Here is a 24,643-nt window from a genome sequence, read left to right as displayed (position 1 = left end):
TTATTCTCTTATGGTTTAATTTTGGTTTCACAATAGGTAAAAAAAGAGATAAGGAACCATACAGGTGCTCGTTGCATCATTTGTGCGAGCTAGCAGTGAAAATTAAGGAGTTGATAAAAAATAAGCAACTGCATTTGAAAGCTCTTAAATCATGTCCTTTCTGGCGTTTCTTTGAGCCGTTCTATGATGGCGTAATGAGCAAAGATGAGCTCATCAAAAAGACAAAAGCAGTAATAATGTTTTTAAGTACAATTGAAAACAGACTTGATGGTAAGCTCCCGTATTGTTTCAAATTAGCAAGATCAAGGAAAATGATTTTGCGGACAATTCCAGAACATTTTGCTGTGACTTTTGGTTTCCAAATGGTGAATTATGTAGAAGCAGACGACATTGATGAAGATCTGGTTAAAAAGGTTAACGTCTTTGTGGCTAATTATTTTGCTAGAAATAAAAAGACAAAAAAAACCGATATTGAAAAGCGTATGCTGGAAGCCGCAAATGATGAAACCAGAGCGGATGACTTTGTCAAGTTTTTCGTAATGTTTCTGTTGGTTTCAGTATTTGTCCCTAACAAATGTGGGCAGACTCTCGCAGCAAAGTACTTGTATATGGTGTTTGATATGAACAAGGTGTGCTGGCCGGAAGTCTTCCATGACTATGTACTTGATTCGATAATGACAAACAGAACAGACGTAGAAAATGTTGTTGGTTGTGTAATATACCCTCTGGTAAGTTAAGATTTGTTCTTTTTTTTCATAAGTTCAATATTTTTTTTCAATAATGGTTGTTGAATATTAAGCGACTTGTTTTTGATGATTAATTTGAATATTGGTTGTTTTTTTTTTTTTTGCAGTATTGGTTGGCAGAGATGACAAAGATCGCACAAAGAAAGCATGGGCTAGACAAGTATCCGAGGTTTGCTAGATGGAACCTTAGCAACATCTGTCAACAAGTATTGTCTAACTTTGAGAATCTTGAAGAAAAAACAGAACTTTGGTCTAAGGTAAATATTTACTTAGAAGATTTACTTTTCTGATGGAACCAATTTTGGTTTCATCAAATATTCTAGCTGAATTTTTGTTTCTTAGATAACTTCGAGGGTTTTATTTGATATTTTTGTTAGACAATATTCGAAATCTTCGAGGGTTTTATTAGATTATTGCTATGAGTTGTTACCATTAAAAATGCTATGCTTGGTATGTCGTCTGTTTTATTTTAAACGAATTTTGGTAAATATTTTCTTGTTCAGATTTACTTTTTTGATGAAACCAGTTTTGGATTCATCAATTTTTTTAGCTGAAACCAATTTTTCTTGTGTACTGCAGGAGAATATTGGTCACCGAAAGGGATCATTCTTGCTTTAGTATGACGAATCAGAAATGCGCTTGGCTGATCCCGTAGATGAAGTGGAAATTGTTGTGCCAGATGAAGAAAATGAAGTGCCGGTCAAAGTGCAAGATGAAGAAAATGTTGGTGCTAGCAGTGAAGCTAACTCCTTCAAAGCCAAATACCAATTTGCGCGATCATTGATTGAAAAGCTTAGGACCAATGCTACATATGTTCTTTCTGAAGAAGAAGAATCACTGCTAGCAAAATATGATGCCGAGGACAGGGAACAACAACTGGTACAAAGATAGATTTGATTTTTCTTAGTAACAATTGAATTACTCGCATATATTACAATTTTCTTATACATTTCATCATTCTTTTGATGAAACCAGGTTTGGTTTCATCATTTCAAGTTAATGTTTGTTTGATGAATTGGCCAGTTCTTTTTATTCTTTCAGAAGTTTTTGATTTTTACAGCATTAGGTTTTGACACATGAAGATGAAAAGTAAAATAACTTAGGTATCTTAATATTACAGGTGATAACAAGGGATGTTAACATGATAAATCAACAAGAATCTGAACAAGAGCAGGTCATATCTTCTTCGTCGAAGACAGTCACCGATGATGAACAAGAAGGAGATGGTACTGAGTTGACTCCAAATAATATCGAGGATATCAAGGTGGCAGAGCGGGTTGAATCTGAAATGGAGAAAGCTACTTCATCGATGCCAGTCACCAATGATGAACAAGAAGGAGAGGGTACTGAGTTGACTCCAAATACCATTGAGGATATCAAGGTGGCAGAGCGGGTTGAATCTGAAATGGAGAAAGCTACTTCATCTATGCCAGTCACCAATGATGAACAAGAAGGAGAGGGTACTGAGTTGACTCCAAATACCATTGAGGATATCAAGGTGGAAGAGCGGGTGGAATCTGAAATGAGCAAAGCTTCTTCGTCGATGCCAGTCACCAATGATGAACAAGAAGGAGAGGGTACTGAGTTGACTCCAAATACCGTTGAGGATATCAAGGTGGCAGAGCGGGTAGAATCTGAAATGAAGCAAATTATTGAACAAGAAGAAAACGAAACTCAATTTGTAATTAATGAAGATGTTATCAGGAAAATGGAATATGAATACAATAAGAAAGGTTGTTCGTCGTCAAAGCCAAATGTTGGAAGCGTATACTACTACTCAGCTGTAAAGATGGCGAATGATTTACTTGAGTTAGAGAATGAACAACCTGGATTTGATTTAGGACTGTCGCAGTGTGACAGTCAAGAGAAAGGACATGGAGAACTCAGTGCTGCGCAAAGGATGAGTAACATGGTTACAAGAATGAGGGAAGACAGAAGGAATTTGGTTCCACCTATCAGAATGCAGGATTACAACACCAGTGTGAAAAAAAGAAGAAAGGTTACAGCTCGTAAGTGCAAGGAGAACAAGAAGGTGCAGGAAGTACAGGGGGTGAAGTTGAAACCAGTTGATAACTTGAAGATCTTGAAAGTACTCAACAGAAATGAGAAACCCCTCGTGACCACTTTTTTCAGAAAGAATAATGAAAGGTAATTGGGAAATAACTGATGTAACCAAGACTGGTTTCATCAAAATTTTGTTCCAAGTTATGCATTGTTTCTCCTTTTTTTATCCATCATTGACTAGCTTTTTAAAAAATAAAATTAACAGGTCAACGGCGTGGGAGCATTTAAATCTTCAATTACATATATCGGGGAAGATGATGGATAATTTGATGAGAGAGGGTGACGTCGCAGGAGACATTATAGAGTTCTACATTTTGAAGCTGCAAAACAACATCAAAAAAAATGAGTTGAAACAAGATGGTTCTCCAAAGTACCAGAGAGTTGTGTTTATAAGCACATTTGCCTATGTAAGTTTACTCCGAAATTCTTTAATGTAAATTTTTTGGCATAAAAAATAGTTGTGGAAAACAAAAAATGATGTTGTTTATATGGTTAATTTTGATGGAACAAAGTTTGGTTTCATCAAACTTGCATGTTTGTAACTAATTAAGGAGCTTTTATCTGGTATTTTGTTTCAGACATGTCACTCATTAGGAAAGAAATGTGGTGCTGTAATAGAAGGCTTCATCGACAAAATGGATTATAGCGTGCGGTTTTTGTTCGTTCCGTTGCTGACATCACTTGGAGATGTAAACCATTGGACATTGCTTACTTTTGATTTTGAAACCGGGGAATTTTATCACTACAACTCCTTGGCTTCCACGGGAGAGGAATGCAGAAAAAGTGCTGAAAGCATGAAACAACGTATAGTATCAGCATTTGCACAGCACGACGCAAAGCTCCCCTGTGATCAGCAGGCAAGTCAGCCAACAACATACTCTTTGCACAACCCTACATGTTGTGAACAAATAGGGTAAGTTATGTTTGGAAGTTTATATTTCACATATGCATATGCTTGAAATCATTACATCACTTGTAACCGAATGCTTTACATATAGATACTAATATCAGAACACTCTCAGCTAGTCACTTTGTAAAAATTGAGACATTGTTTTGGTTTTTCAGGAACGATTGTGGCCTGCATGTTTGCTATTACATGAAGAGCCTCTTGAAAGGAAACATGTCTACAGATGATATACGAGAAAAGGTGCATAATATGAGACCAAAGTTGGCGTTGAAGATACTCCTTGACAATATAGAATAATACTCGCATGTCGTGCCAGTCCTATTGAACATTCAGTTTTAGTTGAATTTAAAATTACTTTTGAAATGGTTATTGTAATGATGATACTCCTTGACATACAGTTCTCCTTGCAGATTCAAGTTTTAGTTGAAGTTTAATGTACTTGTGAAATGGTTACAGTTTATATAAAAAACGATTTCGTGCTATTTCAGTTGTATTTCCTTAAAAGCTTATGTCTACAAAAATATGATGTCTCATTTTTATAAAAACTATCCATAAATGATGTGTCATATATTTGCGGCACCAATAAACAGTAGACAAAACATCATCTACTGTGTTGTCAAAAAATATAGAAGAAAAAGTGACAGTAAAACAATGGTTCCACCAAAAATAAGATAAAACCCTTTCTGGTTTCATCAAAAAAATGATGAAACCCTTTGTGGTTTCATCAAAAAAATGATGAAACCTGATTCGGTTACACCAAACTATAAAGGCCTGTAAAAATTCTGAAAAACTTAAACTTAATCAAAATTATTATTCTTAGTCAAAATATAAAATGAAAACACCTGCAGCATATTAACTTCTAAAACAAAAAATATATGAAATAGTAAATGAAACACATATTGTAGTCTAGCAAACGAAACTAAGAGTAAAATTCGATGACTTGCAGGAACCACATATTGTAGTCTAGTCGAAATGACTACAAGTTCTCATGAAATCTGACGAGAAGGGCATGTCCGTTTCTTATGGGTGGTCAAAACCTTGCAGGAACCACAGGTTCTCATCTTCTTATTGGCAACTGAACCTATATTAGGAATCCTCTTCTTCTTCGATGGACGTCCTGGTTGTGGTCCATTATTCGGACCAAAAACCATCGATTTCGGCGACACTGTCACGGGCTTTTCGACTGTGGGAACAGGATTGATTGCATGTTTATACGATTCTCGGTAGAAATTTACTGTAAAATAGTGCTCAACATAATTGTAAGGATCTTCTCCATTCACCATGATGCAACGGACAGCATGGGCACACGGGAAACCGTCAATACGCCAACGGTTGCAAGAACATGTTCTTCTTTTCAAATCGACAGTCTTTGTTAATGAAGCATGAACTTCAAACACATATTCCGACGTCTTGGTGACTTGGTAGTTACATCCATGCATCTTGTTGTCGTGGAGTAGAGCTTCATATTCTGGACATAGAGTTTGACGCCATTTCATTAAGTTAGCATAGTCCTCACGACGTTTACACATTTGGTCCATTAGCTTCACCCTGATCTCATCAACCATGATGGCTATAGGCTTCTCTCTCTCTTCAACGACCGAACCATTGAAACTCTCAGCAATATTTGAACACAACCTACCATATCGTCGACCCTTGAAGAAAAAACTTGCCCATTTATCAAGAGGAGCTCTACTTAGATAGTCTTGTAACTTCTGATTTTGAACCTTCCTCAACTTATCCCAATTCTCTGAAAATTCTTTATGAGTAGAAGCATACACACATTTCTTAAACAGTCCCAATACATATTTGTTATAAACTTTGCAACTCTTTGGTAAGCATGTATTGATATTGCATTCCATATGCCAGTAGCACCAACCATGAAAAGCCTCAGGAAAAACAATATGAATTTGTGTTACCAATCCAATACCTCGATCACTCACAAAAGTAAGCTTTGGTCGCAAAGGAGAAAGGACTTTCTTCAAATTATCCAAAAACCATTTCCAGTTCGCTTCATTCTCCGATGAAACAACACCATAAGCAAGAGGGAAGATTTCTGTAACATGAATAGAAAGCATAACACAAGCATAAGATGGGATGAAAACCAAACATAAAAAATGATGAAACCAACATAAAAAAAAATGATGAAACCAACATAAAAAAATGATAAAAACCTTACCATCATTTCCGGTTAGACCTGTTGCTGCCATCATATGACCAAGGTACTTGCTTTTCAAGTGAGCCGCATCAACGAATAATACAGGACGACAGAAATTGAATCCACGACTACAAGCTTCAAAACAGATAAACATCCTCTGAAATTTATGGGTCCCTTCTTCAACTTCCAAAACCACGTGAGAACCAGGATTAGTTTCAATCAACTTGTTTTTATACCAGTTCAAGAACATAAAAGATTTCTCGTTCTCTCCCCATGAAGTATTCAGTGCATGCTTCTTACCTGCGTATGCATAATAACGACTAATGTCAAAGCCGAAGTCTCTCGTAAAAGATTCCATAATATGCTTAGTTTTCTTATTAGGATCCTGTTTAATTTCATCAATAATCAAGCTACTAACTAGTTTCTTCGATATCCGTGGCATGTTAACAAATCCACCAACACAAGTATGCTGATTATTTAGTTCCTTGATAATAAAAGGACTTCCTACAACACCATCAACAGACACAGCATATAAATGCCAGTCACATTTCTCCTCTTTGTTCTTATTAGCACAACATGCACCAATCCTCAACTTCTTATTCCTATATACCATGTATTCATAACCAGCTGCTGTGTGATACTTCTGTAAATCACAACGAACTTGTTCAACACCTCCCGGAAACAACTGTTCAACTCCTTGAAAGATATGTAACCAGTGAGAAGACTTCAACGGTTCCTTAATTTTATCTGGAACATCATAATCAATCCGTGGCTTCTCAAAAGGTATAATTCCAGAACTTTGTGGCTGGTCATCAAAAGCTATAATTCCTGAACTTATTGAACCAGAAATCTCAGTTTTATGACTAACGAGTAACTCCATAATCCCTTCTTTATTATACATACTAAATAGAGCCAAACATTGAAGATCAAAATCAGAATGAATGACCTTTTGCTGATCATCAACCATGTGAAAAATTTCCATAGAAGGAGGAGAGAATTCACACCAACTTGAGCATATACTAGTCTTCAAATTAGCAAAAGACTCTTGGAGGCCAATACGAAGAGTTAAACAATCTTCTTTGTGACATACAAGTGCGAGAACAGAATCCATAATCTACAGAACAAAATGATGAAACCAAAAACAGTTTCACCAGATGTGAATATCAACAACAATTTTTTTTTTTTTGAAAAACAGTTCCAAAGAGATGGAATCCTTCATAAGAACATCAACACAAACATAAAAAAACATATGCTAACATCAATTCAGTTTATTCGACAAGAGTGACTAGCAAATTCACACAAACAAAATCAAAAATCAACACAAAAAAGAGAATTGAATACCTGAAAATTTGATTGATTCTTTGAAGACGAAGATGATCAACACGAAGTTGATTGATTGTTCAGCTGGATTCTTCAATTCGAGATTCAATTTCAACTTGAAAAGCGGAAATATGATTTCAGCTAAACTGAATTGCAACCAGATCTCGAATAACGAATTGGATTCTTCTCTTCTTCGAACAACTACGTTTATCTTCTCTTCTTCGAACAACTGAATTGGATTCTTCTACGTATCTCGAATAAACAGATCTCAAAACTTGTAGCTTCTCCTCCGGTTCTTCAATCAAACAAACCTAAAATTGCTCTCTCAATTTTTGAATTGAAATTGGGAGAAGATGATGACGAATCTTTGAATTGAAACGAAAAAAACGAAGAAAACTAGGAAAGAAGAATCACACTTTCATCTGATATGTTCGGTTCAGAGAGGAAATTTTTTTCTTTCTTGTTTCCGCCAAACTTTCCTTTGAAAGTGTTTTTATATGCGGAAGGTTAATTTTGGAATTTAGAAATCAAATAAAAACTGAATTTTAAAATTTTTATTTGAATTGGGGTTTTTGTCCCTGTTTTGTTTGAAACGGTTTTTATTTGTTAAAAATAAAATGACCGGTTTTTTCTTATCACTAGTTTGTTCACCTAGGGGTTTTGTCACTAGTTTTGAAAAAAATAATCCCAAATCACCTTTTTTTCACTACCTATTCCGGTGGAGGTATAAAATTAAGTCTAAACTAATAGGATTAAGAAAGCTCTCTACAATGGTCCAACTCGAAATCCACCACTATGCTAGTTTTTTCTGGTTGTTATTGAAGATTTGATTTTTAAATAGAATTTAACATTTGATTATTAAGTTCAATTCATTATAAGTGAACAAAATCATTATATTGAGAAAGAAATAAAGCAAAATACAAGTGAAAGATATATATATATTTATATTCCTCAATATTATTTTTGATTTTAATTAATTTTTTTATATAATTAAACTTTCTTATAGATATACGCGTACTCAAGTTTATAAATAGTATAGTATGATGGAAAACTATTATACATTATTGAGGTTTTTATTTATTTTTCGGTACTTATTCTCGGATTTTTCAGTTTGTTTGGTCTTTCGGGTTTATGGTTCTTTTGTAACGTCAAGCACTCGTTCTTCATCGGTACCCAATGAGTAGCCTTGAAAACGTGGGGGTTTAACAACCACACCCAATATTTCGTTCGGCAATCTGTATGGATAAACTCCAACACAACTCCAAGAAATTCAACTAGACAGTCAAACTCAATCACGGAAAAGTATCCAAGAGTTATATCTCGATTTCTCAAATCAATCTGCAATCGAACAGATAGGAATCTGTGAGCCTGATTCTTATCCAACAAACAAGGTCGGATTTACCAATTGATTGAACTACACACCACCTGTGATATTTAAATTATATAAAATATAATGCGGAAATGAAATAACACAAACACCAGAAGTTTTGATAACGAGGAAACCGCAAATGCAGAAAAATCCCGGGACCTAGTCCATATTGAACACCACATTGTATTAAGCCGCTACAGACACTAGCCTACTACAAGTTAACTTCGGACTAGAATGTAGTTGAGCCCTGACCAATTTCCCACTGATCAAGGTAAAGTCGCGTTCCTTACACCTCTGAATCCCATCAGGACTCTACCCACTTAATTCCCTTAGGTGATCTCACCCATAACCAAGAGTTTCTACGACCCAAAGTCGAAGAGTTATAAACCAATCTGTCTCTTGCAGAAAAGTCTATTCTAATAGATAAATCTGTTTCCCACAGAAATAGCTATGAATTTTTGTTCCGTCTTATGATAAATCAAGGTGCATATAAACCAATTTATAATCCGGCCTTATATTCCCGAAGAACAACTCAGAAATATCAATCACCTCACAATAACTTAACTATATGGTAGTAGAATAAGTTATTGTGGAATCACAAAGAATGAGACGAAGAGCTTTGTGATTACTTTTTATATCTTACATATCAGAGATAAATCTCAAGTAAATATTAGAGAAGATAATAGTTAGTACGATAGAACAATTAAGATCGGAATATCCAACTACATAGAAAATAGTTGGATCTGGCTTCAGAATCCTAATGAAGTTTTTAAATAGTTAATCTATACGATTTTGGAAAAACCTACGCTAAAGAAGAATCGACTCTAGTCGCAACTAGTATCACACAAAAGGTGTGGGTATTAGGTTTCCCAGTTGCTATAGTTCTCCCTTATATAGTCTTTCAAATTAGGGTTCGATTAATTAGCTTAGAAACAAAGCATTCATTATTCATCGTTAGATGAAATCCTGATTTAAAATGCAAGCTAAATTTTGTTTGAAACCAAAGCAATATCTTTCCACCGTTGGATGGACTGATCTTGTCAGAAAAAATTAAATATACTTCATTTAGATATGGGTAACCGTACCTAAATGCGTACATTTAGTTGGCTCAATAATAGTTACCAACGTTAGCCATATGAATACTTTTTTCTAATCCACATTCATCTAACACATCTAGATCAACTATGATGATCAATCAATTATGAATGATAACCAAAGGATCTAATATGTTCTTCATAGAGTTGTTCAATTATTCATAAAATACATGAACGAATCCAAGCAAAATCGGATTGATTCGAAAGAATCAATTCATGAACATTGAAGTCATGGTTGCAAAGATTGCATTCCTTAGTATATAAATGTATTTGTTCATGAGTATGAAATCATACTTTTCATATTGAAGAACTTGAACCACCTAAGTTTGCGAATGGATATGCAAACTTAAGTTCCGGACATTGGGCACAAGCCAACAGTTTGCGAATTGGCCGGTACAAAAACTTTAGCTCCGGACCGAACTCAGTTGAAACCGTTTGTGAACAGGTATGCAAATTTAGTTCAAAGACTTCAACAGTTAAATCAGTTTGTGAACGGGTATGCAAACTTAAGTACGCTGACTTAAACAGTTGAATAAGTTTGCGAACGGGTATGCAAACTTCCGGTCCTGAATTCTGTAAAACAATTCGTACACTAAGTACACAAACTGTAATGTATCCAGACATGGGTTTTAGCTCTTAACTCCCATTTCAATCACTGAAACATTCTTAGAAGACGAAAATGGCTGTCTCACACAAACCATTAGCTAATAACCAATTTTCAAGTGATCGAATATGAAACTTTCCAAACGACATCAAATGACTTTCTAACACAAATCAAGTAATATGTTTCAAGAAAATTTACACATGATCATCTTTTGACATAAAGTCAAGAATTATGATGAATGTAGCTAAGACAGAAACCTACCAACACATATTTCGAGAAAAGGATATGCGACTTAAACTCATCTTGAAATACCAAATGTGAATGATATGAAAAACTATATCATATACGACTTGTCTCAATAAGAGATATGTAAGAATATAATAGACTTCTGAGTGATAGATAAGTTTTAGTCTCCACATACCTTTTGTTGATGAAGTTCCTATGAGTTCTTCAGTATATCTTCGTCTTTAGTTATAAGCGCTGTGAAGTCGAAATCTCAACTACACATTTTATCCTAGTCCGAAACTCCTTTTGGCGGACTAGAATTCAAGACCATAGTATTGATCAACTAAACTTGACAAACAAGATTGAGATAGCAACGCTTACAAGTTCGACCGGGAAATGCTCTAACAAGTCTTCTGATACTGGCAATGTGTATGGTTTGAGCATCTTCGCTCGCAATAGACTATCAAAACGTATTGCTGAGCCCTTCTATCACGAAAAATTCCGATAAAAGTGTCACGACGACCTGTACAAGAAAGATATCTCTTCTTAATGATTGAGGATGACGGTATAGCCTTTTACACAGTCAAAGATTTGCTTTATGGGAGTTGCATCTTCGAAAAAATACAACCATAAAGAATATAACAAGCATTGGTTCAGTATCATGTTATTTCACAAGAGACCTCATTTTCCTATGCCAAGAAGAAGCACAAAAGTAGGTTACATAACACATCAATATTACACATACAAAATTATATATATACTTTCAGTAAAAAAGTACTCTATTGTGATTAAAAGTTGTATGAAGATTGAATTCCAGAGTTTCTGGCGCCACCGGGAAATATTTATACCAATAGGAAATCAGATGTCTTTCCCACGTATTAACTACACACGTATATTTACACCTCATAACGAATTTATAAAACCTTTTTCTTTCTCAAACCCTAATTTTATTTTCTCTTTGATTCACCGCTTCTCTTTTCTTTTCCGCCATTTCGTCTTCTCAATTTTCTTTGTTTTTTATGATCTTGATTTTGGTTTTTATGGTTTCTTGACCATAAAAAGACGTTGGTAATAATTAATATCAAAACCGAAATTAATCTTCACAACCCTTACTTGCAATGACAACTTTAATCTTCACAACCTTAACCTTCAAAAACGGGTTTCTCTCGTTATTATCTTTTGATCTTTTTTTTTCATCATTGGTTATGATGAACCATTCACAATACTTCCGTATAATGCTTGACTTCCCTAGTGATGAATGCAATTCTTAGTTCTAGGGTTTTACTGTTTCTTATGGTTTCGTTCCGCGATGCGATCTTATGGTTTCGTTCCGCTATGCTACAAAATGTCCCAATACTCTTTCCTAGAAATTGTCATTGTTCATTGGTCTCATCATACGACGTAACCAACATCGAACAAGAGAAACATCTTCTTCCATTGTAAAGACCGGGAGCGGCATTCGAGTGCAGTAACGATGTGCATGAGATGGACCATCTTTTAGAATTCTGAAACATGCTTCGTAAAGAAAAGGTTTACCGTGAGCTTCCTCCAAATTATCAAGAGCTGTTTGGATCACTTCATCTTCAGTTACACCGACAAACTTTTCTCGATCAATTTCCAATACCACAGCAAGAAATGGCTGGACTGCAAGCCTAATAGATTGAAAACGAGCACGCAATCGACGAGCATCTAGGTTTCCTGGGTTTCCCTTCAGTGAGACGAACATTGAAAAATCATTTTCCCAAAAAAAAACACGTCTTGATAAAGGACACCAGTGATTACCCTATGAAAAAAATATGCTTTGCATATTGTTATATCCTCTTCTTGAGTAAACTTGGGACCACGATTTCTAACAGACATTTCTGCACAGTGGGAGAGATTAAGAGCGTTTAGCAAAAAAGAAGAAGAACAATATGTGATTTTGGAGATGAGAGGAAAGAAATTTATAGGTCCAGAAACAAAATCGAGCCGTTAAAAATTTAGTCGTTGGCGGTTGAATTAATACCGCGCGCGGCTTTACTAAGACCGCCCGTTTGAATTACCAACGCCTATTTTCTTGTTATAAATACGACACACTAGGGGTGCATGTCAACCAAACCAACATATTTCTTTCTCAAAATCCACCATGTTTTCTAAAGGCAAAGCGAAGCAAATATTATGTGTCGAAGCAAAAGAGGTTTGTCCATTATGTTTCATGTATAACCACAGTCTTATGCAATGCCCTTGGATGTATTCAAAGTGTCCGCGGGAAGGTTGTTCACGCATCAGAATGGTGATTGAATCACAACCGGAAAAGCTCAGGTATTTGCAATGTCAAGATCCCATTTGTCCATAGGAACCACATATTCTAGATGATGCTATGAAGATTAAAAAAAGAAGAAGAACAAAAGATTGTAACACTCTGCAAAAACTTAAAACTTAAAGAGAAATTTAAGATGCAAGTTATTACACTGCAAGCATTGGATATGGAGATCACGAATACAATCATGTTCCACAGAGAATCAGTGGATGCTCAAAGCCCGGTTGCAAGACCTTTATGCATTTGCGGACTTCTTCTGAAGAAGACACATATGGAAGGCATTTCTGGAATGTCCTAGGTGTTTTTTGGTGGAGTGGGCTGATTGAAATTGAAGGAAAAACCGATTCACTATGGTATTATGTTATTACGATTATCTAAAACAAAACATGTGGATGTCTTCACATTTGCACATCAATATCATAAGTAATTTAAACTTTTCCTGAATTAAATATGGCACCATCAATCTCATAAATAAAAATGTACTGCATTAAGCAACCACATCATACATGAAAATAAAAGAAATACATTATATTAAAACAACTACTACATAGGCGTCAATTCACGACGGGTGGTGGAATTCCTAGAGTAGGGGATTGTATCTGTTGAGCACCCTAAGAATGTTGGAACAAGCATGGAAGTCGAAAGGACGACCGCCGTGAGTTACTGGCCACATCGCTAGAGTTCTGGGTTCCACTTCATGTTCGCCTTCACCGTTGAGCTTATTTTTATGATTCTCCATTAGTAAATCCATGAACTCCAATACATTGATACTAATTGTACTAAAATGATGCAACAATCCATGAGAATCACGCCTATAAATGTTCCCCGTTTCAGCGGTGAACATTCTATAAACTTTCTCCCAAAAAGTCAACGTCGGTTCGGCTACATTACTTAAGACAACATCTTGTGTGTGAAAAACAAAGGCTCTACAAATAGGTAAATCCTCTTGTTGAGTGAATCTAACGCCACAAACTTTGGGAGGCAATTTTGGAGATGATTTGAGAGTGAAGAATGTGTGAATTTAGAATTGAAATGAGTGAGTATTTATAAAGCTCAAAAATTATAGCCGTTGTATCACAAGATTTTTCATCCGTTCGGATTGAGCCGCTGTCGCCTCTGTGTCATGACGCTGGCGATTCTAGAATGAATGCTGTCACTTGAAGTAAAACCGCGCGTTGGAAGTACAAGCGCTGGTGTTCTTTCCTCACAAGCCAGCATTTTTGGCAAGGATGCCCGGCCTTACCATATGCGCACGCTGGGTGATCCATCTCGATGTTCAAAGTAACAAATTTGTTGGTTTGAACATCCAGTTTTCAAGTTTGTTGAGTCCATAGTGGGAGCGAAATGAACAAACTTAACTGCTCTTAGAAGTGGGGGAGAGGGGGAGAAACAGACAAAGAAGAAAGAGAGAAAAATCTGGATGTGGATTGATTCAAATCTGTTATGTTCTGGTTTTATGGTTTAGATCGTGGTCGGATCACGCACGACGCCACCACCACAAAACCGACCAAATAAATACAAGGGTAGTTTCGGTAATATAAAGTTCCAACTTGAAACCCTAGAAGAAACACCTATATAGATCTCGGCTTCTTTCTCTTTCACTCACTCTCTCTTCCTCCTTCCACTAAACAGCAGCGCCGTCTTCATCTTCTATTCTACAACCACAACAACACAGTATCTTCAGTATTACCGCCGTCACCACTTAATAGATGGGTTATAAATGGAAAATGGGTTTTGTGTCTCATGCACCTTGGAATATAAAATTGTTAATTTGGATATTAATGGGTTTGAGCGGAATTGGAACGGAGGATTTCATACCTCTCCAACAGGAGTAAGTATCAAACAACTACTACTAAAATCAGTTTCAAATTTGAAATTAAATGACCTAATTTTGATTAATTCCTCTTGCTCCTAATGCAGCGATCTGGCGTGGGTAGCTGTCCATAATCATCAGCAAAGACACAAATTTCACTCCCATAGCAAAAGACGGAGGCTAGGAATTTGGTTGAACAAGGCGGTCGAAACTGAAGTGCAGAAGTGCCGGAATTACTATAAGTATTATCATACTCTTTCTAAGGGGAAAAAATTAGTCGTGTTATTATTTCCTTCAACCACCAGAAATGTTCTCTATACGGGACAGCCAGATTCTTGCACTTTTTTTTTTGTTCAATTATACTAACTGAACTATTTGTATCTTATAGGAAGTGTGTATGATGCTGATGGCCTAGTGATCTCTAATGGATGAATTCTCTTATAAAACCTCTTGAGATCATATTTCACCTGAAAAAAGCTTAACGACGGTGCTTATGATGCCGATGACATAATGAATGATTTCTCTTACGAAATCTCTTGCAACAAGGATTCCTAGTTTTCTCATTGCCATAATGACTTCTCCTCTCATTAGTAAGTCTTTTTTTTTTCATTTTCACTGATTTTCCTCTAAATTTTAGCTGTTCACTTGATTTTTGAGAACTTTGTCCTTCTCTGTTTACTTGAGCCTGAGTATGTAATTTATCTAGTTGGAATTTTATGTTCACTTTGTACACTAGTAAGTTCCTGATAATCTGAAACATAGAGTAGAGGGCATGTTTTGTACCTTCCTGCTACGTACATATAACCGGATTAGAAGAAGTTACAGCAGAAGTTACATATGATGCAGCAGTTTTTTCAAAATTTAGCTGTAGACATTGGAATTATAAACATTTTTTTGCTTTTTATTTGGTTTAGTTGTCAAGTTGGGTCCAGGACCATTGTTTTATCTATGTATATAACTTTTTGACTGTATATTTCTCGCTGCAGTGTCCATGGTCGGGAAACATTCCTTAAAGGCAGACAGTTTCCAAAAGTCTTGCTACTGCTGCTGCTGCGCCTGGTCTTCAGCAACAACAACTATAACTCCTTCTTTATCACCGATTGTTGTGCAGTTGCACTTCTTTTCCTTGTAATTGGACAGAGCACACATCCCCTGAAGAATACAAGTACTAGTGTAACAAGTGAAAGCAGGGTAAAGTGTTCTTTATTTTTCTCTATGCCTTGTCATTTTGATTACCCTTGAGGCAGATTTGGAAGGTTCAAACTTCAAATGACAGTAAACTTCTGATAAAAAGAAAAGAAAAAAATTGAATTTAATAGAAGGCATCTTTTGAAGAAGTTTTTTCTCATTGAATTCTATTTAGACTATTCAGTTACTATGTAATGCAATATCTGATGCCAGTATACTGCGTCTTGAGAGACAAAATAACTATATAACCTGGTAGACAAGGGCGCATGAGGTTCTTGCAGATTTAATATTAACACCCATCAATGGTCTGCAGTGGGGGAGGTAAACAGAGAATGTGTCTGGGTTCAACCCAACACCACAAGTTGTATGTTCAACTGCGCTGACCACATGCAAGGACATCATGCAATATCAAGTCTTCATTCAGTCCGCTTTATGGATAGTTTGTCTAAATTGTCTTCCTCAAAGCACTTGAGCAGACATCATACATGACCACCTTGAGTGTAATTCCAGGTCCTTGATTTCCATTGGATTAATATGGCTCTATATAGAAAATAAAGAGTAAACCAAATGAAAGCAGTTAACATATATAGACGATTGAGTATTTAAATCCATAAACTTCAATCATTACTGAATCCCAAACTCCAGAATAAAACATTATAGAAGGGATCCTTGTTAATTAGCATGCACAGAGAGAGATCACTTGCTCGAGTAAGCTCACAAGATGATGAAGCCATTTTCAAAACCCTAACTCATGTAGAAGTGGGGAAGGAGAAACAAGAGTGAAGAAAGAAACTATCATAAGTCAGTGACTTAGAATATCTAACGACTTACTAAGCATGCATGGCAAAGGAGGCTATCGTCTTAATGAATCGGATTATTCTATAAAACTAGTAAAGTTAATATAACAATGAAGGATAATATAGTGATCCGGTTTTGCATTCATAAAAAGGTTAAGAATGAAGATCCGCAAAGAAGCCATATTAGTATTCTATTTCAGGCAAACTTGTTTTCCCAGAAACTGCAATATCATTTCTATATAAGAAATATGAGAACCGTATTAAAACAAAAGAACCATGACGGCACGAGGTATAGTCAACTAGGCATCCAATCCCAGGCAATCTTCTTTCTCAGCAGGTATGACGAATTATTTATTACAAGCAAAGGTTAAAGACTAAAACATACACCTTCAGATACATTGTATCAACAGATGGTAAAGGGAAAGGATCAGTTAAGCTTGTAACGCTCATTAAGGGAAACTCACCAGCACCAGCAATATGCACCTGACGCAATATGCCTTAAGTCAATCAGTACACTGATAGAACTAAAATTAAATAAGTACAGGCAAGATATGAAGAGAGATATAGTACATTAGACAGAGAATCGAATCGTTTAAGAAAAAGAACTTATCATGCAAAACTATGAGCAGGAGTATGCTATAACAAAACGTAATGTTCATAGAATAGTCTCTAGTTTAAAAAGTGATGCAACAAAAAACAAGTCCTTCACCAGTTATTCTAGCTGAAAGAAGTACCTTAGTTCCTTGCTGGATGTGACATCCTTGAAGGCATCCTTCCAAGATTATGTCTCCATTGGGACTCTCTCTGGAGGAGTGACATCTTAAATGGATTTATTGTGGATATAAAGCTTCTCAGTTCGCCAGTTTCATGCTCCAAATACCTGTACAAAATAAGCAGGATAAGATTTTATGATTGACATTCCTTGACTAAGCTGTGCTTTACAAGCAGAAAAAAGAATTACAGTAAGCTACTTTGCAATATTCGTCACAAAATAAAGACCGGATAAGCAGAATAATTTTGCTCCACTGTAAATTTTAGTCTGAAATTGGTCCATGTTTTATATCTCATCGTTTCGAGGATATGAACTTTTAAAAGTTCGAGGAAGTCGGATGCTTCCTGAAATCAATAAAAGCACATAGTAGCTTTTTTGAAGATAAAAATTAACATACCTATGATTCCATGTCTCTCCGTCTCTCCCGTGCAATTTACAAGTCCGATAAAGCCCTTAACCCCAATTTTCACTGAATCAAGAACTCCACTATAAACAAAAACTTTACAGAAGGAATCCATAGATCATTTGTTTGAGTAAACTAAAATCGAAAGACAAAACCTGTTATGAAAACATCAACAAATCTGATCATGTGAAGTTTTTGAGAGGATAGATTATTATGATTCAATCGAAAAACAAAAACATGGTTTGGGTTTGATCTTCATTTTCATGATTAAACAGATTCTTGAAGAATCCATTCTTGTGATTACGGCGGCGGCAGCTGATGAAAAGAAAATATCTGAATCATTGATTCTTCATGATTAAACAGATTCTTGAAGAATCAATGGATGGATAGGATTATAAAGTTCTATTTAGAAGTGGATTCAGATCTACTTCTCAGTAGTATTAGTAGGAGTGGTGGCGGCTAAAGAAAAATCCTAAAATTCTTTTCTTTTTTAGATCCGAAAACCCCAAAGATGATCTTCGTTTCCAACAAGTTTAAAATCATTGCAGATATAAGATACTTGAATAAAATCAAGAGCTCCATGATCTGCATTAGCTTAATGATTTCTCCTCTCAAAAACTCAGTCTATCTCCAAACTGTTGCTCGATCTCCTGTTTGCATTCTTTCACTTGTTCTCTATAGGAACAGATCAGGTAATAATTATGTTATTGCATTTTCTTCCTGTTATATTCTGTTTGTTTATTTATTATTCTCTGCTTTACTTATTTTTAATCCTAACTGAGCTCATACGGTCTCTCTGCAGGTGATGATGGATAGGATGATAACATATTGATTCTTTTTTATCTCTGATCTTGTCAGGATCTTCAATTTTTTTATTCTTAAATGTAGGGCAAATTTTATTATTAATCTCTATTACATTTTCACCTAATCTTGTATTTCCGAAAGAAAATGAGATATGCTTAATTTTTCTCAGATCTTGGCATATGATTGATGTCATGGAGTATCGTTCCTGTTTTCTATCTAGCTGTATGTAAATGCTCAGTGATTTTTGTTATTTTTCTTATGATACAAACAATCAATCATGTGACAATTCATTTCCAGTTTATATATATATATATCTATTTGTAGTTTCTCTGAAGGAGTGACATGTATCTTCAAATAAGGTTCCACAGCTCGTACCATGAAAAATGATGGTATTCCATAGAAGCTTGCCAACCAATTTCACTTTCCTTGAATAAACTGTATTTTTCTGCCTTTTTGGGGAGTCAATGGGGTTCAGATAAACTGATAAGGTAATAAGAAGATTAACACGAAGCTACATTGCAATATCTATATTAGATAAGCAGAATAATTTTGCTCCATCGTATATTTCAGTCGGTATGGTGCATGAGGTGTCGCCTAATTCGTATCTCACCATTCTTGAAACTATGTAAAGCACCCCTGTAACCTTGGGCATGCCGTGAACTTTTAAAAGTTGGGAGGAACTTGGAATGCATCCTGAAATTGATTGATAAAAGCATGTTAATTAATTAGCTTCTTCGAAGATATATTTAACATGCTTAGTCGAGTGTGAAAGGGTAAGAGGTAAAGTAAAGGCACAATGGCAGAAGCCATAACCCACATCGGGATACTGTACTTGCTTAATCTAATGGAAAACATGGTCGACGTCTTCTAGTCTAGTACTATAGTGGAAGCCAATTGGAACATTTGTAGATTTTGGGGATTGTGTCTATGTTACTAGCTAGTTCTATTTTTGTTATAACTTCGAACTTCACACCTTAAGAACTTCATGATGAATCTGTTTACTTTCAAAAACTAAGAGCCAATTCCATGTACATGTCGCGGAGGAGGTTACCTCGATTTTCATGACTAGGTATCCTCCAAGGACAATGTCTTTTACATATGACAACTCAAAATGTATATATACCAGTTTTAATTTGGTGACATATGATTCTGGAATCTTAGGAAACAGCAAGGACCCGCATGATTGTTGTTCACGTATCTGAGGGTGGAGGTATCTGAGGATGTTTAGTTGAACTACAGTTTCTAAAGTTTTTGCTGGTGAATGCAATAGCCCATAGCTTTGGAGAAATTGATTTTCATCCACTGTTACCAAACAACAGGCTGAGTTCACCCGCGTTACCTTATCATCGACTAGCTCAAAACAAAGTTTCCTTCTCAAGTCACTAGCGAAACCAACCAAAATAGATACAAAATAGAGCGAGCAACAGGGACCATTTAGGAATGTTACACACGAAATGCAACAAGTATTTACCAGCAACGAGCAAGAACAACAAGCAGCAAGCTAATACGAGTGCAATAACATAGTGCATCTACAGAACATGGAACAAATGTTTAACAATAAATAGTTGCAAATATCATGATAGATTATGAATTAAAATCCCCAGAGTGAAAGACCTCTCGATGAAAAAACATAGATTGATATTGTACGATCTAACTTATCAAAATAAAAAAAAAAATTGTACGATCTAAATCTTAAAACATAAATGTTCTACAGGATACTGCATATATGCAACAAAGCCAGCAACAAGCAAAGCGCAGCAAAACCAGCATAAAGCAGAGCACAACAAATCGAGCAACAAGCAAAACACACTATCAGCGCAACAAAACCTCCAAGTGCCAGTACTGCAAATAGGCATTTATCAAGGAAAGTCATATGATAAACTGACCATGATTGTACCAGAACAGAATATTCTTCATGATCACTAACATTCCCATCAATTATTTCCTTGTACATACTGAAATGCCCCGTTGAATCCAGTCTTGCTCTGTACATATGAACACCCTCCTCCACAGTACTTCCTTCTCGTTGTTGATTCTTGTTTTGGTGAAGATATTTAAGGACTATACCATCAGAACCAACAAGATAAACTGACCAGCAGTGTTTAAACTTAGGATTACTGGTCTCATCGGTGAACCATCAACCGCAACTGATATTACACTCTTTGAATTTTTTGTATATATTGTCACTACTCCATTCATCTCCTGAATTGATAATCTGCTTCCACCAGAGATAAGATCAACTCCGGATCTTAAACTCTGACCACCCAGAATGGTATTAGTAGGGTAATCAAAACTGTGCCAAATAATTTGAGATAAATTACGATATAACACGAAGTTTCCATTATTATGCATCACTGCATATGAAATTGGCTCTTGTATGGTGGGTATTAAGGCTTCCTCTTTGTTATCTGGAAGAGATCGCAGCACCAGTTTTCCTATCGGTGAAGAGAACCAAAGATGCAGTTTATCATAGTAAAGGTTAGTTGTCCAAACCAGGGTTGTATACGGAGATTTGACAATGGATATCTTGAGAAGGTACACTGACCACCTACTGTTCACTGACAAACCCATAAAAGCACAAATTCTGTGATCACCAAAAACCAGATATTATAATAAAGATTTTCACTCGACTTTCTCGTGCAGCGCTTATAAACCACTCCAAAGACACCCCCTGATTACTTTACACGAATAACCATTTAAATCATCCTTCACTAGCACCCCATGCATTGCCACGGCTGATCCAAATTGATCTACTTGGGATAACCTACAAAGTGGAAGACCACTCATGCACAACAAAGTCAAAGAAAACCATTTTTTGGAATCAATTTTGAGAACTAGGTACATTATAAACCATGAAAACTCAATGTTCTGTGGTATGGAATACCAAATTCTGCTGTGTTTTTTTTTTTTTTTTTTTTGCAATGATGGATTATTACGCGTCCATCTCCTCCACTAAATTCGCCACATCTGCAGTAACCTAATGAGTAAAAAACCACTAAAAATATAAGCATGACAACCAACATGAAGTTCAGGTGCACTAGTTTTGATGATATGTTTATTGAATGAAAATTAACAAAGGATACACATCGAAATTACCTTGGAGTTAGAAGTGGGAATATCCCCCTGAAATCATTTGAATGAAGTGTTAAAACTGCCAAACTGAGGAGTAATTCTAATAAAAAATAATAAGTTATCCATCACCAAAATAATTTGCATATCTAGGAACATAACACCAATCAAGACAGTTCACATTTACATAGATCCAATTGCACTAAAGTAAAAGAAATTACCTCTTTCTAGCATTCTCAGGGTCGCACCGGGTAGCAATTGAACAGCAGTCAAAACTAGCATGAAGTTACCCGGACTAGTTTGTCTGGGTCAGTTGAGTTCCATTCTCCATCAGCGGTAAAGTATCAGCTACAATTGTTGAATTAGTTCTGCATGTAGTCGGCTGATGCATCTGGACTCATTAGCTGGACACAGACCTGGGAGAAATGATATCAGAGGTAACACATGAGATTGTCTGTATTTTTATTTAACATCTTGTAAATATCAATAAAAATCAATCAAACGACGAACTTACTCAAGTTTTTGAGAGGACATATCATTGTGCTATATGATTCAAAATCAAAAAACAACAAAACCGTGGTTTGGGTTTCATCTTCATTTTTACGAATATACAGATTCTTGATGGATCCATTCTTGTGTTTGTGATTTCGGCGGCAGCTGAAGAGAAGATCTAAATCTGGATCTGATTGTTGTGTTTTAGGTTTAGGGATTTTATTCTTTCCATGGATGGATAGGATCAAATGGACATAATTCCACGGCTATGATTGATTCAAATCGGTTATGGTGCGCTTATATGGGTAAAACCGCATGAACCGAACCGTGATCTGGACGCAACAAGTTTCTTTTAAGACTAATGGGTGGTGAATCCATCTTAATTTCTGATCCGGTGCCATAACCACAAAACCTACTCATCATAGATGGCATGTAAGGGTAGATTCGGTAATTTTCATTTCTACCTTGAAAGCCTAATACAGCAGCGCCGTCTTCATCTTCCATTCTACCACCACTACAACACTTAGTATCACCGGGATGGGTTATAAATGGATAACGGGTTTTGTGTCTCATATACCTTGGAAGGAGGGAGAGAAAATGGTTAATTTGGATATTAATCGGTATTAGCGGAATTGGAAATGGGGAATTCATACCTCTCCAAGAGGGGTGGTGTTTCATGTTCTTTGTTAACAACCGGAGTAAGTATCAAACAACTACTACTACTAAAATCAGTTTCAAATTTGAATTTAAATGACCTAATTTTGATTAATTCCTCTTGCTCTTAATGTAGCGATCTGGTGTGGGTGGTAATTCATACCCATCAGCAGAAGCTTATGCGACTATAGGAGAGCAAAAGATGAGAAAGAAAGTGGTTGAAGAAGGCCATGGAAATTAAAGTGCACATGAAGGGTATTCCTGTAAGTATCAAAACAATTCAGTCTCCCTCTTTAGTGAAAAATATTAACGGTGTGGTGCAGATCATGAGTGTATTATAAGTTCAGTTGGCCATGATTCTGCTTTAGCATACAATACTAATCGTGTTCATACTAGTGTTGAAGAATAATTAGGTGATTGAATTGGGATAGCCTCTGTTTCCTACAAAAACTGTTGGTTGGTATTTATTTGTTATGCACTGAATTTGTCTCAGGGATGAAAGTGCTTCCCGGCACTCCAAAGGTCTTTCTCTTCCAATGGCAATCCCTCCCAAGCACACTTTTGTCTTTCAATTGTATCATGAGATTTGTATCTTCTTGAAATTGTTCCATGTACATGTATTATATCATTACTAGTTTATTTGGTGCAGAGATACATTAAAACATGGAATTTAGTAGCTTCAAAATACTTCCTTAAATTATGATGTTTAGGTTGAGCAAGTTACATGACGAGATCAAGTTTTAGCTGAAAAAGCTTCAAGGAAGTGTGTATCATGCTGATGGCTCAATGGACGAATTCTCATACGAAACATCTTGCGGATACCATGAAGTATATGTGGTTTCGCCTCATCCTCCGATTTTGTTTCATTTTTTTTTTTGTTTATATATTATTAGCTGTTTACTTGATTTTTGTGAAGTTGGTCAGAGAATTGTTCGGTTTTTACCACCGAGTATGAGTATGTGATTTAACTAGTTTGAATTTTATGTTCACCATGTACACTAGGAAGTTCATGATAATTTGGAACATAGAGCAGAGGGGTCTTGTATTCCTTTACACATAATTGGATCAAAAGTTAGCGATGAATCAAAGAGTTGCAAGGATTTTGGAATTTTATGGTCGCCTGGACATTCTTGCTTCAACTTGTTTGCTCACGACTATTTAGTAACTAAAGTTTTGAGATTATGCGTTATTTAGCTTTGCAACTGAACCATGGCTAAGCCGCACTCAGCCTCGCAACGGCGTTTAAGAAATGTTCCTCTATATACTTCTGTACGCCCATATCTTCCGCTCCGTGAACAAACCAAAACGTGGGCAACTTTCCCATAGCCCATATATATATATATATGAAACCCTAAATGTGTTTGCAAAACATGGTGTGCTCTAATTTCTAACCTTAATTTTGTTAAATGGCACCTCATCTTACTATTCAAACAAACAAACCCAGTCTGTTGCTTTGAAAGTATGATGGAATCGGTTTTACATCTTATGATTCACTAAAATCATCCATTGAAGCTGGTCGAATCAGATTTACAGATCAAACAATTGTTGAGTCCAAGTTTCAGAATTACATTGTTGGGTTCATGTAGTGGTCTCGTTTGCCTACGGTGCGGGTATAGCGGGTCATTAATAGCTCTTTGGAACCCAGCAACCAGAGAATACAAAGAAATACCCTAACCACCGAGTAAATTTTGCTTTGGTGTTTTAGGTTATGATCGCGACGCTGACGATTACAAGTTGGTAGTAGTTAATAACATGGGCAAATATCGTTATAGTTCTGAAGTTCAAGTCTACTCCTTAGCATCAAACTCATGGAAAAACATATTTCTCTAAAGGAGTGACATCCTCAAGTTCAAAATGACCAGTCAGTC

At 36.0% G+C, this 24,643-nt stretch overlaps 3 long non-coding RNA genes across 3 annotated transcripts; 2 read left to right on the top strand and 1 right to left on the bottom strand.

Moving 5' to 3' along the window:
• The first annotated feature begins 14,472 nt into the window (after window positions 1-14,472).
• LOC113326692 lies at window positions 14,473-15,172 on the top strand. The gene is made up of 3 exons (XR_003348481.1): window positions 14,473-14,614; window positions 14,704-14,838; window positions 14,985-15,172. It is a non-coding gene; the product is annotated as an uncharacterized LOC113326692 (long non-coding RNA).
• A 3,200-nt stretch (window positions 15,173-18,372) lies between these two features.
• Window positions 18,373-18,728, top strand: LOC113326827. The gene is made up of 2 exons (XR_003348567.1): window positions 18,373-18,448; window positions 18,559-18,728. It is a non-coding gene; the product is annotated as an uncharacterized LOC113326827 (long non-coding RNA).
• Window positions 18,729-21,458: 2,730 nt separating this feature from the next.
• LOC113326087 lies at window positions 21,459-22,281 on the bottom strand. Its single transcript, XR_003348283.1, has 4 exons — window positions 22,144-22,281; window positions 21,851-22,045; window positions 21,657-21,683; window positions 21,459-21,537 (listed from the first exon to the last, which is right to left on the bottom strand). It is a non-coding gene; the product is annotated as an uncharacterized LOC113326087 (long non-coding RNA).
• Window positions 22,282-24,643: the final 2,362 nt, after the last annotated feature.

Source organism: Papaver somniferum, unplaced genomic scaffold, assembly GCF_003573695.1.
Source record: "Papaver somniferum cultivar HN1 unplaced genomic scaffold, ASM357369v1 unplaced-scaffold_10, whole genome shotgun sequence".
NCBI classification, from domain to species: domain Eukaryota; kingdom Viridiplantae; phylum Streptophyta; class Magnoliopsida; order Ranunculales; family Papaveraceae; genus Papaver; species Papaver somniferum.
This window is presented reverse-complemented; position numbering and strand designations above follow the sequence as displayed.